The 14,371-nt window shown below is 54.0% G+C and overlaps 1 protein-coding gene across 1 annotated transcript in view; it reads right to left on the bottom strand.

The window, feature by feature from the left end:
- Positions 1-14,051, bottom strand: part of NACC2 (NACC family member 2) — a 60,581-nt gene extending 46,530 nt beyond the window's left edge. Inside the window, exon 1 of the mRNA XM_076355177.1 lies at positions 13,986-14,051. The gene's annotated coding sequence lies outside the window, so the exon portion shown is untranslated. The remainder of the gene's footprint in view (positions 1-13,985) is intronic.
- Positions 14,052-14,371: the final 320 nt, after the last annotated feature.

The raw sequence follows: 14,371 nt of genomic DNA, 5'->3' as shown, positions 1-14,371 counted from the left end.
TCCGTACTCGCACCAAGCCGTGCCACGCTGCCGAGCCGCAAGGTAACACCGAGCGGAGGCGGCAGCACCGGGGCATACCCTAATTGCCACCGGGTACTGGTGACACTGGTTTATCCGGGTTTCTTCTTTTGCCCGGTTGGCTGCAGAGCCATTTACAGCGCACCGGGAATTAAGACCGTGCCACCACTGCCAGGTCCCCTCCGCGCAAAAAGGCGTCCCCTCCGGCAGCCAGCAATCTTCCCGGAATCTCTCCGAGGGATCAGGTGTTGTCTGATGCAGTCACAGGATCTCCGCTAACGCCATCGTTCATGCCTAATTAGGTCAGGAACTAAACATAAGAAGAGGAGGTCCAGGAGGAAGCCATTTATACAGGCACGCCGAGCAGCATCCTATTAGATGTGGGCACCGACTATTTCCCTCAACCCATCTCAAATGGGGGATGTGGGTGGGAAGCTAATGCACTTGGATATTAAATGCTTAATATGTCACTAAGACTTAACAACCACAACCAAGTGGTTTAAACCTGAGCTAACCTTCCCTGAACCAAAATAAAACTGCGAAAGGAATTCAGAGAGGTTCTTGGGACAGCCCTTGCACAAGGCAATAAAATAAGGGAGTCATGCACCTCGATGAAGCGAAGACAGACAACGCTTTCAGACCGATCTATTTCTCATCATACAAATGACGTAACGGTCTCAGATTTGGAGGAAAGCACGAGGCAGAACCCACGGCGTAGGCTGTGCTGCCGAGAGCATCGCCATGCAGTGCCAACGCCGGTATGTGCCCCAGAAAGCAAGTGTCCCCAGCCTCTGCCCATAGCACGCGCAGGACCACAGAGGAAAGTACATATAGTCCAGCTAGCGCTACCCACGTCTCTAACATATACAACAGGCCATCATTCAGCACTGAGGGTGGGTGGTTTTTCTCCCACCTACAAAACCAAGTCTAAAACTCAAATACCAGATCTGTGCAGTCAAGGCACGGAGAAAATAGCCTCTTGCATGTCAGAGTGAGCTCGGCGAGGCAGTTGTGTCCGCTCAACTGCTGCACTCGGTATAGAAATCATAACAGAGACCTGCGATCGTTCCTCTCCCCTACAAGTTCTGGTAACTTGCAGAGTTTGTCCAACCGCGTTCAGCGACAGGCAGGAGAAGAACAACCAGGGCAGGTTCTCAGACCACAGACCGGCCAGAAAGTGTTTAGGGGAGCATCTTCGCAGACACTCATTTCTTGGTGGCGTTGGCTGTCGCAGTGTCATTAGCCCGTGTACACGCTCAGATGTGTTTGCGGGGCCTTCAGCGCATTGAGTCTTCGCACAGCAGGCTGTACCTACAGACGCTCTGGCACTGTGGATACAGACGCCTCCATCCCCGCCCTGCTGCTCAGCACACCGCGGGGCCAGACGCTTCTGCAGGGTACTGTCAGGTCCCAGCACACCCCGCCTGGAAGCAGCCCAGGCTAATCCTCCAACAATCCTCCACGCCATCCCATCCTCTCCTTTTCATACCTTTTCACGAGTTTCAAGCAGTCCCTTTGCTACGCCTCATCACAGGCTTCCTCGAACGGGTTTGCAAACGCCTCGCCCTCTCACCACCACAAACACCACCAGCAGCGTCCTCGTCTCTGTGCTGGGGTCGGGACACCAGGCTCCTCTGCAGCTCCAAAACTCGTGTAACGGTGACCGAAATGAAAACCAGCGATGGACGCAACACTGGAAGAAGGGAAAGATCAGCGGCTGCCCCAGGCTCTCATGCCCCAGGGCAGACCGTGCCCGCGGCCACGGCACACACCGAACGGCAGTACGGGCTCAGGGCGCAGAGCGGCTGCTGGACGCCGCAGACCTGGTGCTGGGCACAGAACTCGTTACAACTCTTTAATGAGCAGATTTAAAATCAGCTGACTCCGTTTGTGGAGGTGCGAGCTGTGACCGTGGCGAGGAAGCCTGGCCTCGCGGGGGATGCAGTCGCACAGAAAGCCCATGAAGAGGCGGCCACCCCGCTCACGAAGCCACCAACACCTCCGGCCACATCCAGCTGTGTCTCCAGCAAACCTGCAGAAGAGTCTCTGCGAACAGCAACGTGGCCATGAATTTGCCCACCTCTCTGAGTACCAGATCAAAACTGATCCTTCTTCGTGATGCTGCAGCACGGTGGGTCCCGGGGTGAAGCCCCTAATGCCCTGACCACTCAGGGACACCGAGCAGTGCAAGCAGCATTGGGAACTTGTTTTTTTTCAAAAACTGCAAGCAAATCTCTCTCTTCCTTCCCCAAACTGACACATCCATCCATATCGGTGGGTGGTACCACCAAATACAATTCATACGCCCCCTACCCACCTCCTGTGTGCCTGAGAGCCATCACCTGGACACCAAGAGGGAAAGCTTCTCCAAAGTCCCAGCAAACACCGCAGCCGTCCGCATGTGCGCTTGGGAGATCACAAGGGTGTGGGAACCGCCTCGTGAACTGCCTGAACCAAATATTTCTATTGCTAATGCTGCACGTTGCGTTTTACATAACATTTCTGAGACACAGAGGAGGAGGCTAGGAGCAGGCTGGAGGGTGGGGAGCGGACAGCCAGCTTACCCACCGTCTGCGAGACACCCAAGACATTTCGACAGCACGTACCCATGCTGCACAGTCGAGGGAGGCTGCGAGAGCAGGGCTCCTGTTGGGCTGGCACTCGGCATTAATTTGTGTTGCTTTATAAATATCTCGCAATTGAACTGTATATAAACCGCTTTAAGCATCTGGGGGGGAAATACCAGTTTGGAGGTGCAAGGGCTGCATTTGTTTTTCAAGGTGGTATAAAATCATGACTTTCACTATACAAAACCTTACAAAACAGTAGTGAAGGCTACCGGAATATTTTTGTTCTTTAAAATCACTTAAAAAGCAACATGATGCGCTGTGGACATCACCAGCGGACACACGTACCACTGTAGTGGTCCTCTGTATTTTGTTGGTGGCCAAGCAGAGAAAATAACGCTCGATGCTCTGCCGAGCTGTGGTGGGGTGCAGGGCCTGAACCAGCCACACTCACACTGCAGGTTCTGCTCTGGATGCAGACCACGAGCGAGGTCTGCCCGGAGCTCATCACGGTGTCAGGCAGGTGATCTCCGAGAGCCTCCAGGAGATCTTTTCTCATCTCTCGGGCAGGAGCTGCCACGAGGCAGCAGCTCCCTGCCATCAATCCCTCCTTGCAGGGGCTGGCCGGCCCAGCAGCGCTCGGGCGAGCACAGACTGGATCTTTCTAAAAGCATCCACTGGACTTTGGTAAAAAAATTAATTAGTGGCGTCGGTAAGATCTGCGAGCCTCGGTAAAAACCAAACAGCTCTGGGCTATCTGCAGAAAACAACCTATCCATGCAGTGCAACCGCTGCCAGGACTGCTCAGCTCCAAGCCCTGCCACGCACGTGACTGCTGCCTCCGAGGACACGCAGTGATTTCACCACTTATTTCTCCACCTCCTCCAAGCTGCGCTGCCCTCCTGTCCCACCGCCCCAGCCTCAGCTCCCTTCCAAAGAGCAAAAAGTTAAGTCCTCCCTTCTGTGCCGTTTCTTGTGCCGAATCCAGATCAGTCAGCAAGTACTGCAGGAAACACCTCCCCTAAGGCCACTCACAAACAAGACAACAGCCCGTTTGGGACCTTAAGGGGAAGATAAATGATAATCCTAAATTTGATTGTAAAAATATTCATGAAGATACCAAGTGGCTCAGGTGCGTGCAGCTGCTCTCTGCAGAAGCGCCCACCGGCTCCCAAGGAAACGCGCAGGCACTTGTCCAAGTCTGTGAAGGGTCTCGAGTGGGGACCGTTGGGCAGCCTGCGTAAGCCCAGGGAGAGGGATAAACGCTGACACACGTGTTACTGACAGCAGGGTATCAACTGACCTTACTCACAGCTGTGATGGGCTCTGAGAAGGCAACGGCTCGAGATGCCCCCGGCTCCCGTGCTCCTCTCCAGGCTGGTGCCCGCTGGCAAGCAGAACGGGACAACACGTCACGGGCTCCTCCCCAAACCGGTTCATGAATTTTCACGGATACAGGGCTAGAAATCTTAACGCTGCCGCGCAAGGATATAAAAGCTGCCTGTGTGCTGAAATCAGCATTGCAGTCTGGAAGCAGAAGCCTTGCCACCATTAGTGGGGCTGAAAACCGACCCAGAGCCAAGCCACCCCAGCTGGCAATATGGGGTCTCCAGCCCTCGCTGCCCGACTCCGGAGTAAACCAGCCTTGGGCTCGACGCTTACATTGCAAAACCAAAGCACTACATGTACTTTGGGCTCAATCTACATTTTTACAGTTGCACAACAAAAAACACCAACGGAAAAAAAAAGAAAAAACAAACCACCCAACAGCCATCTGAAAGACCAGTTATTAGATTGCTTGAAATGACTTGAAATTAAATTCCCACAGATTTTATTGGACTACCCAGATATTGATTCTGGTGTGCTTCTTGCTCAGTCTGCAACACAGAAATTCACCTTGCTAGAAATCCCACCTGCGTGCTGGGCCAGGAGCACACAACTGGGAACATTTGGGGTTGCTTCGTTTTGCTCCCTCTTCCTTGGCCTACAACTGCCAGTGCACATCAATAAAATAAGCCAAGAATTTCAAACAGTAATTTCTTTGTTCCCTGCCTGCACGTCTGCCACCAGGCTGAGAGATGGAAGCGCACGGGAAGCCTCAATGCCCACGCAGGAGCGTGCAGCACAGATGCCCCATCTCCCATCCCCTTCCCGGGTGGTCGTCTCTGTGGTGGTCATCACCTGGCTGTATCTCTGAGGGCTTCCAGACCAGACTGGCACGTACCCCTCGGGTACCCCCCAGCCCACCTGCCCTCGGGAATTCCCTGCTCGTGCCAGATCCCCATGGGACCACAGTATGGGAAGGCAGAGACAGAGGTCGAACGCCCCAGGATATTCTGCCGGTCTCTTCGTCGCTCTGGTGGGGTGATTTCCCTTCCCATCCCCAAAGGCAGTTGAACTTGACTGGCAAAAACGCCGTTGGTTTCACCCACGGGCACAAAACGGCACCCTGGGGTACGCCTGTGCCAGCAATACACCCCCAGTTCATCTGACCAGCAGAGCTGGGACACGGATGGGTCACACTCCAGCGAGGCCTCCCCCATTCCTGTCAAATAAGATGATTTTGGATCCTCATCCCAAATTCTCTCAGGTTATAAATTCACGTGATGCCTGAACACTTGACACAAAACAACAACAGTATAAATTATTTTTTTATCCACATAAAAAGGGAATAAAACAATTAAACCCCAGCCTCTGCTGTGTGTGAATAGCTAGTTCAGAGCTCCAAGAAAGCGCCTCCATCGCTGCGGCCGTCCAACATTCGAGTCCCTGTGATGAGGTGCCAGCAGCACGCTCTGTGCTTCATGGCTCGCTTCACAAGGCATGAAACCAGCCCCAAGAAACTGCCATCGTTTTCTCCCAACCCCTGCAGATGTTTCTGCTCAAGCGGGCCTGCTGGCCAACACGCCAGCATCCTCTCCCTCGCTCGCGTGCCTGCGCAGTAAAGCACCATGCGACGGCACAGCGAGCTCGGAGGAGAGCGGAGCAGCTGGAAGATGACAGCTCTGCAACTTCCAAATTTCTATTTAGCTTTTTTTTTTTTTTTTTTTTTTAATTCATGCTTGCAGCATAAACGCAAGCTGGGCTGGTACTCCACTCCAACTCCCTCATCGGGACGTGCTCATCCTTCGACTTCACAGCTCGTCCACTCATGAGCTGCATCACTGCCTCGTTAGCAGCACACCCACCCTGTTAACAAGTCAATGCCCCGTCCTGATGCTGGGAAGGACAGTTGCGTTCTTCACTAAAGGACCTGCCCTTCCCAACTTCTCCAGCATCCCACAGGAGGTGCGGGAGATGTGGAGCTCTTGGACAGCACGGGGCAAAGCTCTGGAGAAGGTGTCCAGAAGCCAAGCGAGTCTAAGCCTCGGGCCGACCGGCACAGAGTGTTCTGGATGGGCTGGAGGCTTGGCGAGGCTGGGGCGGCCGAGCGCAGCCCATGGCCCCGACGGAGCCGTGGCACGGATCCGGGGAGCTGTCTGATGAGTCAAGAAGTCCCGTCGTTCGATTCACTACACAGCCTGTGAATTAGTCAATCCTCCTCTTTCGCCTACCCCGCAGGCTGGGGGGGGGGGGGGGGGGGGGGGCTGGCCCCCATCCAAATATTGTGTAAGCTGCAAAAAAACTATTTTAAAAAAAACAAAAACAGTTAAACTGTAGAGATACTATTTTGGAGGAATGGGGGAAAGCTGAAGCCGTAACGGCAAGTGATGACTTGCTGTTCTCCCATTCCCTTCCTCCAAGAGCCTTAAAAAGGCTTCCCACCATCCCGCTACGGCCCTTCTCACGTTTCACTCGGGCAAAGCGAAGAGGAGCGCGGTGCTCGCGTCCTGCCCAAGGTCACGGTGACAGCGAGCCGCCCAGGAGGAGCCGAGCCCGGCGGTTCCCAGGGCTCTGCCCCAGCCACGCACGCCGGCGTTCCCAGGCTGCGGAGCGGCAGTTCGCGGGCAAGACCTGCCCCGCTGGGGAGAGCGCAGGCAGGCTGCAGGCAGGGGAGCGGTGGAGCTCTGAGGCTGTTTTCTGTCAGCTTCATTTCCATGGACACCCATGCAGAAAGCTAACGCAAGCTTCCCAACTTCTACTTTTTTAAAAGGCTTTACTCTTTCCCTCCTTTTCTTCCCCCCAGTTTTTAAAATCCAATTATAGCACGACTCTCTCAGCAGGGGTCAGTGTAGAATAAGAATCGCCGGAGTTAATGGACGTAAGACCAAGAAAGATTAATGCCTAAATGGTTTCAAAACTTGTATGATGCCGATTTCATTAACATTTTAATTGTAATGTATCTTTTTAATCTTCTTTCACACTAACGGTTTTATATGCTTCAAAAAAGAAAGAACTGCTGACAACAAAAATACCAACATACCAAAATTAACAGACGGAACCGAGTGCTGTAATGGGAACTGCATGAAATGCAGAAAAGCCCGTTAATGATGCATTAAGAGTAGGAACTGTGCTCAGACAAGAGTCAAAAATTCAGCGCTCCAGTTGCAAGCCCTGCCTTTGCCTTCCCCAGATATCCAGCGCGACCCCAGATACGTGTCTTTTAGCGGGGCTGTGCTGAAGCAATGACCCCGGCAGCATTACCAAATGCATGCACAGATTTATCCAAAAAGTGTGCTTTAAACCTGGCAATTCACCTAATTTAATCACAGTGATACACTGGATACACTGTGATTCACAGATTCAGAGGAGGCTTCTGCTGCTGCTGTTGTCCATCACCCTCTCTAGTGCACGGCACCGACGTTGCTGTCACTGCTCTGCAGAGGCAGGTACCGTGGCCGCAGCAGCATTCACAGACGTGAAAGATGCAGTTACAACCACCGTGCAAAATTTTATTTTACTTCTTAATTAGGAGACAATTAAACCTAAGCAGTAATGTTTCATTAAGCACGGGCATGTATTGATGATGTTAGCATGGATAAACAGAGGGATGCACAAAAGGAGAAGATAATTGCCGAGCAGACAGATGATGTTTCAAACAACTTTTCTTTGTAGAAATGAGTGACTGAGCGATACAGATACTTTCACCTGCCTGTGAGGCCGGGCTGCAGCTGTAGGAGCGATGCAAAAACCGCAGCGTTTTACTTCACGGTCCATCAGAACGTGTTAGAAGGGGGAAGATCCAGTCAGAGTGATATAAACCCTCCATACAATCGTTAGCAAATCATAAACCCCTAAGTTTGCAATGAGAGTGTCATTCCAACCATAACTGTAACAGAACAGAACCGAAAAGCACATTATCCTACTCGGATTTAGTCCTGTGAAGGTCGCTACAGCCGGTGCAGCGTTGAGGCAGGTTTCCAGTGAAGGGGCGCCTACGAAGAGGGGTTACCCTTGCCTGTGGGAATTTCATTCCAGCAGGATCTCAGCCACGAGCTTTGCATCCGAGAGAAGAGCCTTTCCCCAGGAGGGGTCCGCGGTGCTCCAGGGCACTCGGGCATGTCCCGTCCCGCTGGAGGTCTCCCACCCAACGCTGGCCAGGCCCATCGGCCTCTTCCCTTGGAAATCAAGTCATTTTCACCACCTTCAAACCTATAAAACCTCACTCCCCATGTCTTTTGGGCACCTGGCCATTGCCTTCTGCATGGCACGCCTTGAAATGCCAACCCTTTATTTATACACCTGCATGTTACACCTCTATGCAGCATAATCCCTTCAAAGCTTAGCGCCCTGGAAAGCACTGAGCACCGAAACATTATCACTCCTTTGCCATGTCATCGCTAAACAGTGTCTTCTACAACATCTCTGCAAGGAATTATGTTATTTCCAAGCCTAACCCTTGTTTTCCTAATGCTTCATGTAATCGGAGTGTAAATGTTTGTCCTATGACAGAGAGAACTGGCATGTAAACCATGTACCCCCACACAATATATATATATAACCGAGGCTGCCATATGCTTCCCCAGTGGATATCATGATAGGAACGCACGCGTGGAGCCGAGCCAGCGCTGGCACCCGAACACAGGACCCTTTCCACAAAACCGCTCTGCCACCGAGCCCGCGAGCCTGAGTAAGCACAAGCTCGGTCATATTTAACTTGCAATTCTTCGCACGCGCTTCACCGTGCTGCCGAAATTCGGTCTCCAGACACCCAGGGATGAAAAACATCCAGCTCCTCTCCCCAGATCGATAGATCCAGAAGAGCCCTGATTGCTACAAATGAGACGCTGCAAAGAAAAGAGGGTTTTTCTTCTCCTGTTTTTGCAAGTGATTAATAGATCCTGATATTGGCTTTATTGCTGTGGGGATGACACCGGGAGGTGAAGTATTTAATCTCATCCCAGTGACTATATATGGTCACTCTGATGGAGTCACCTCCCTCCCCTCACGCTCTGCTGCCCTTCGCTCCTGGCACTGGCCGCCGAAGCAAACTGGCAGTGCTTGGGCACGGCGCCGGCGAGCCAGAAGTCAGCAGACTCCCCACGTTACTATGCTCTCTCTCCCCCTTTCCCAATTTTTTCTGGCTTTTAAAGATCTTAAATTGGGAGAAAAAGAGAGAGAATACACAAACGCTCAGGAAAAAAAAAAACGTTTTAAAAGTACTTTATAGAGAATTGTTGCACGGGGAAAAAAAAAACCTGTCAAGTTACTTATGCTTAAATGTACAGTTCATAATCTCTCAGAAGTTTAAAAAAAAAATAAAATCAATCTTTTTGTGAAAAGTATATCAGTTTATTCAGCCCACACACACCGATTTGTTATTGGAGGGTAGTTTGTGGCTGCCAAAGCAGCAGCAGTGATTTCTGCCCCCCCATCCACCCACCTAAGGGAAAAAATGCACTGAAATATTTGTCTTCATAGGAAACGGAACACAAAAATGTACTTGACATGCAATTTTTTTTTTTTTTTTTAAAAGTCTGATGTGAGGACCTCTAAAAAGACTGAAGCCAAACTGCGATGCCTGTGAACAGCCCCGGGAACACATACAGCACAAAACGCGTGCCAAGTGCTATTTATCTTCATTTTATCCCATTGAGCCGCGAGCTTTCGGGGGGTCTCGGTCACCACGCCGAACAACTAATTGCTCTCGTCACCACCGGCCCCAACGCCTCCTCCGGCGAGGAGCTCAGAGGAAGAGCTGGTGTTGTGCACGGGCTGCAAATACCAGCAGCCCCCCTGTCCCTCCTGCCCTCGCCCGCCCGCCAGTCCATCCGTAGGGCAGCCTGCGCCCCAGCCGAATCCGGGGATGAGGAAGAGTGTGGTACCTTCAGCAGGCTGACCACCCCCCCCCCCCGCCAGGGAAAAGGAGGAGGAAGCTCCGCACGCTTCTTCCATCATCCAGGGCTCTACGTGGCAGGCTCCGTCCCAGCAGTCCGATTTTTATTACCTCCATCCCCATTTAGGAGTAGCCACATGACAAAAACGAGCGCAATCCTGCACAGCGGAGCTCGCCCGGGGACTGCGTCTCCCTCCCCGGGATCGCGGCATTTTAGCAAGTTCTCCCTTAACAGCAGCATTTATGGATACAAAGACTGTAGGATTTAATCTTTTTTTTTTAATTTCTGTTCTGCCTCCAAACATTTGCTTAAAAACGAGTTGAACTGAAAAAAAAACCAAAACCCAAAAACGCTAATGAATCACAGTTCAAATTTGCTCATTGCAAATGAGCAATTGCAGTTGACACAATGAATTATGCCTGAAGCAAGCCGGGAAACATATTTTGCAAATGATCTCATCCACAGGCAAACCTGGCATGACACTTGATTTGCTAAAAAAGACACAAAGCCTGTCAAAATTCCTGTCACTTCGCAAATAAAGTCAGGTAGAGAAAACCAACAGCCTCACCCTCTTTTAAGCATGCTTCACCTATTTCTCTATCGCTCTACAGGCTTGATTTAAAAAAAAAAAAACAACCACCAAACCCACATGACGCCCCTTTTAGGTGTGCCCATCCCAGCTGGGTGCTGAAGGCTATCGGATCTGCCTCCACTTCCCCAGACGAAGAATAGATGGGCTGGGACGGCGAGCACGGGCTCGGGCCCGATTTGAAGGCTAATTGCAGCAAGATAAGCCATTAAGTATGGCAGGGAACTTAAAATTCAGTTTAATTTCCTCCAGCTGAATGCCTCTATTTTATTTCTTTCATTGCATTCAACTAAACTCAAAGAAATGTTGGAAAAGGGGGGGGGGGGGGGGGGGGGAGACAATTAAAGTGCAGGCCCCCCCCTGCTCCTCAGCATCCCTGGAGCTCTCCAGGACCTGTTCCTTTCAACCCGGCACAGCCCACCCGATTTCCCCACCTAAAAAGCTGGCTGGCTCAGAAAAGCGGGGAAAATTCAGACCCATGGCTGAAGCCTCCTTCTAACCCCATTTTGTCAGGCCCGGGTATTTTTAAACACAGGCATTGTACAGAGCAAAGCGAGAGCGGAGTCACGTCGCCCTTCCGCAGGTTGTTTCGCCACGTTTCTCCCCGATCCCCGCCACCCTCCGCCACGCGCCCCAGAGCCGCGTACCAATTTAAGTGCTAGGACGTCAATAAAGCCAGCTCTCAGATACGGCACATCCCCGCAGAGCTCCGCAGCCCGGCGCGAGCCTCCGGAAGGCCTGGCAGGGAAATCAGACTTCGTAAGAAGACGGTCTAAAATAAATATTTCCATTCCGAGGCGAGAGGGTTTGCATCCCCGGTCGGGTAAGCGCATGCCAGTCTGGGGGTTTCTCTGAAGCAAACCCGCATCTCACCGAGTCGAACGGGCTCTCGCAGGAGATTTCTTGGCGCTTCGTCCCCGAGCGCCGACCGGCAATGCCGCGAAGCCGCCTCGCACCTCCTGGCACCTCGGCTCGGGATTTGAACCGAAACCTAGTCCGGAAAGGACTTACCCGGACTTTACAGGCAGGCGCCTTCAAGTTCAAGGAGAGGGGATTTTCCTTTTCTGGACTTACTAGCAGTAGGGATGCTCTGCACCCCCCTGGACGGGCAGCACAACCGCCCCACGGGGATGCTGACCTGTCGCCGGCACCCGCCGAGAGGAACCGAAATCTGCCCCCCTGCCCCAAATCCAAGGAGGCTCCCTGGGGAAAGCACAGGGTTACGGCGGGGGGAGGGAAAAGGCTTTCGCATTACAGGAGGGCGCTGAAAACATCGCTTCCAAAATAACAAGATAGAGCACCAACGCACGCATCTCATCTAAAGGTGTCCGTCTTCTAGGAACAAAGGAGGACTCCGGGAAAACCTTGAGGAGACCTGAACAACCAAAACCAACCGGTGCCGGCAGCTCCGGACCGCGGTGAGCACACCGAGCGCTCCCGACGGCGCGCCCCAGGCCAGGGCTCGGGCAGGAGGGGCGGAAAGGGAAAATTTCCCCAGGAGCCAGTTCTTCGCCAGCAGAGAAAACGCGGTCCCGACCTGAAGGGCGAGCGCCCAGGGCAGGGGGTCCGAGGCTGGGAACCGAAGGTGGCGCGGGGAACGCTGCCCCGTGCAAGCGCGCAGCCTGGCCAAAGCACAAACCGCATGTTTCGCCCCAGCGGGCCCCTTCAAACCACGCGGAGACCTCCCGCTTAGGCACTTACTGACGTCTGACTTCTACCCAACGGCTCGTATTATTCAGCAAGCCTCGGAAGTTTTCTTTGACGACAAATTTTAAGTTCTAGAAATCCATCCCCACCCATTAATGTCCAAATATTACCGCTTTTCTCCCACGAAGCCTTAACTATAAGGCCTCTACAGGAGGAAAAACCCCAAACCCCCAGTAGTTACAGCTACGGAAGGACATTTATTCCCAGGAGGAGGAGGAGAAGATCCCCGATTATTTTATATTTGCTGCGGTCTTCAGATCAAACCATTATTACCTCCATTATCCACACCTTGAGGTCACAGACTTATTGTCCTAGGCTGGGCAAACAACGTCCATTCAGCTAATAAGGAAAAGCTCAGCTTTATTCTTTTTAGTTGAAGGGTTTTATTGAATAGCAGGCTGTGAATAAGGCAGGTAATTTGGGTTTAGATGCGCTTCAACGCCACGCTTTTGAGCGGGACCGGTTCTCTCGGCCCCCCCCGGCACCCAGCGGGCACCAGGAACCCCGCGGGGTTCGCACAGCCGCCGGCGGAGCCGCCCCGGACCCGCCGCGGCTATCACCGCCGAGAGGCCGACGTGCCACCGAGAGGGCAGCAATCATTCCGGTTTGTTTACCGATTTCGGCTTCTCCTACTGTTTAATATTTCAGCTGGAGAAGGTAAACCGGCACGCCAGCCCCTCAATTAACGCGGGGCGCGAGGCAAACATTTGGCAGGCGCGAAGCACATCAAGCTGCCCGCAACCTCGCAAATGCCTCCGGAAAGGAGGAAAAAAAGTGAATATTCAAATTAATGACCCAGCGGGTAATGGAGACTTGGCTGGAAGCGATCCTGCGCTTTGCCGTCGGTCGGTACGGGTGAGCCCGGCGGAGCGCAGCACGCAATGTACTGCTGTCGTTTTGTTTTCCTACAGCAGGGAAGATGTTTGGAGAAGTCCTTGAGCGCGGCGAACGCACTTTAACTACAGCAGGCTGCGGACTGCAGCAGGCAGGGGAAGGCGCCGGCGCTCGGAAAGGCGCTTACCCAATAAAAACCCAACCACCTACCCCAATATTTCCCCGCTTAAGAGGCCAACAAGCGGAGGAACGCCCTGCCCCTCGCCGACAGGCGGGCCTCACGTGCTGGGATGGGGGGCACAGCCGCCCGTCCCACAGCAAGCCCCCGGCCGCAGCCGCGTGAGGAGGGCACCGGGCGCCCCAACGCCCTCAGGGGTCGTTCCTGAACTCCCAATTTAGGCGTTCGGCCGGGTTTTGTTTTCTAATATCTCCCCTTTCACAGCGTTTTCCTCCCCCGGGAGAGAAAGTACGAGCCTGCGTCTGCATTTAGCCATTAAAAAATAAAATATCCAGCCAGCTCCGCAGCCTCTTCAGAAAGGTATTTCTAATAATAACAACCCGATTTTCCACATTCGTGCGAGACTTGAAAACACAGCAGGAACTAACCCAATTCACCCCCAAACCACGGGCAGGGGGGACCCGGCACCCCTGGGTCACCCCTTCCTCCTCCCAACAACCCCCCTCCCCGCCCCCAAAATCCACCCCCCCCCCACCCCCCCCGCACCCCGGGTCGGCTGAGCCAAACCCTCCCTCTGGGTAACCGCAGTGTGATAATGAAAGATTAAGATTAAAGGCGCGGTGTGCGCTTCCCCCCCCCCCCCCCCCAAAAAAAAAAAGGGGGGGGCTGAGCCGCGTTGGTGTGTTGCACAGCTTTCCGCGAGTTTTAATATCGGGGGGGGGTGTGTGGGGGGGGTGTACACTTATTGAAATATTAAAGGGGGGGATGCTGGGTGCGCTGACTTGCGGGTAACTGCACCGGACCCCCCCACCCCACCCCAACCTCGTCTTCCCGCCCCGGGGAGGGGGGGTCCCGGGGGCGGCCGCGGCGCTCACCTGCGGGGCGCCGGCCCCATGGACGCTGCCCTGGGCCTAGCGGCGGCGGCGGCGGCGGCGGCGGCGGGTGCCGGCGGTCCCGGCGGCGGCAGCAGGAAGTGATTCCAGCCGCTCCTCACATGGACTTTCCCTGACCTCGCCCAGCAGCGACGGCAGCCGCGGCCGCCGCAGACTGCCGGCCCCGACGGGACCGGGCCGCCCCGCTGCGCGACCCGGGGGGGGGGGGGGGGAGAGGGGCGGCGGCGGGGGGTGGGACCGGCCCCCCCGGGGCCGGTCCCACCCCCCGCCGCCGCCCCTCTCCCCCCCCCCCCCCCCCCCCCAAAAAGGCTGGGGATGCTCCCGCCCGGCGCTGAGGGAGCGCGGGAGGGCGGGACCCGGGCACCGAC

Source organism: Aptenodytes patagonicus, chromosome 18, assembly GCF_965638725.1.
Source record: "Aptenodytes patagonicus chromosome 18, bAptPat1.pri.cur, whole genome shotgun sequence".
NCBI classification, from domain to species: domain Eukaryota; kingdom Metazoa; phylum Chordata; class Aves; order Sphenisciformes; family Spheniscidae; genus Aptenodytes; species Aptenodytes patagonicus.
Note: the sequence above shows the minus strand (reverse complement) of the source record. Positions and strands in the feature narration are given on the sequence as shown.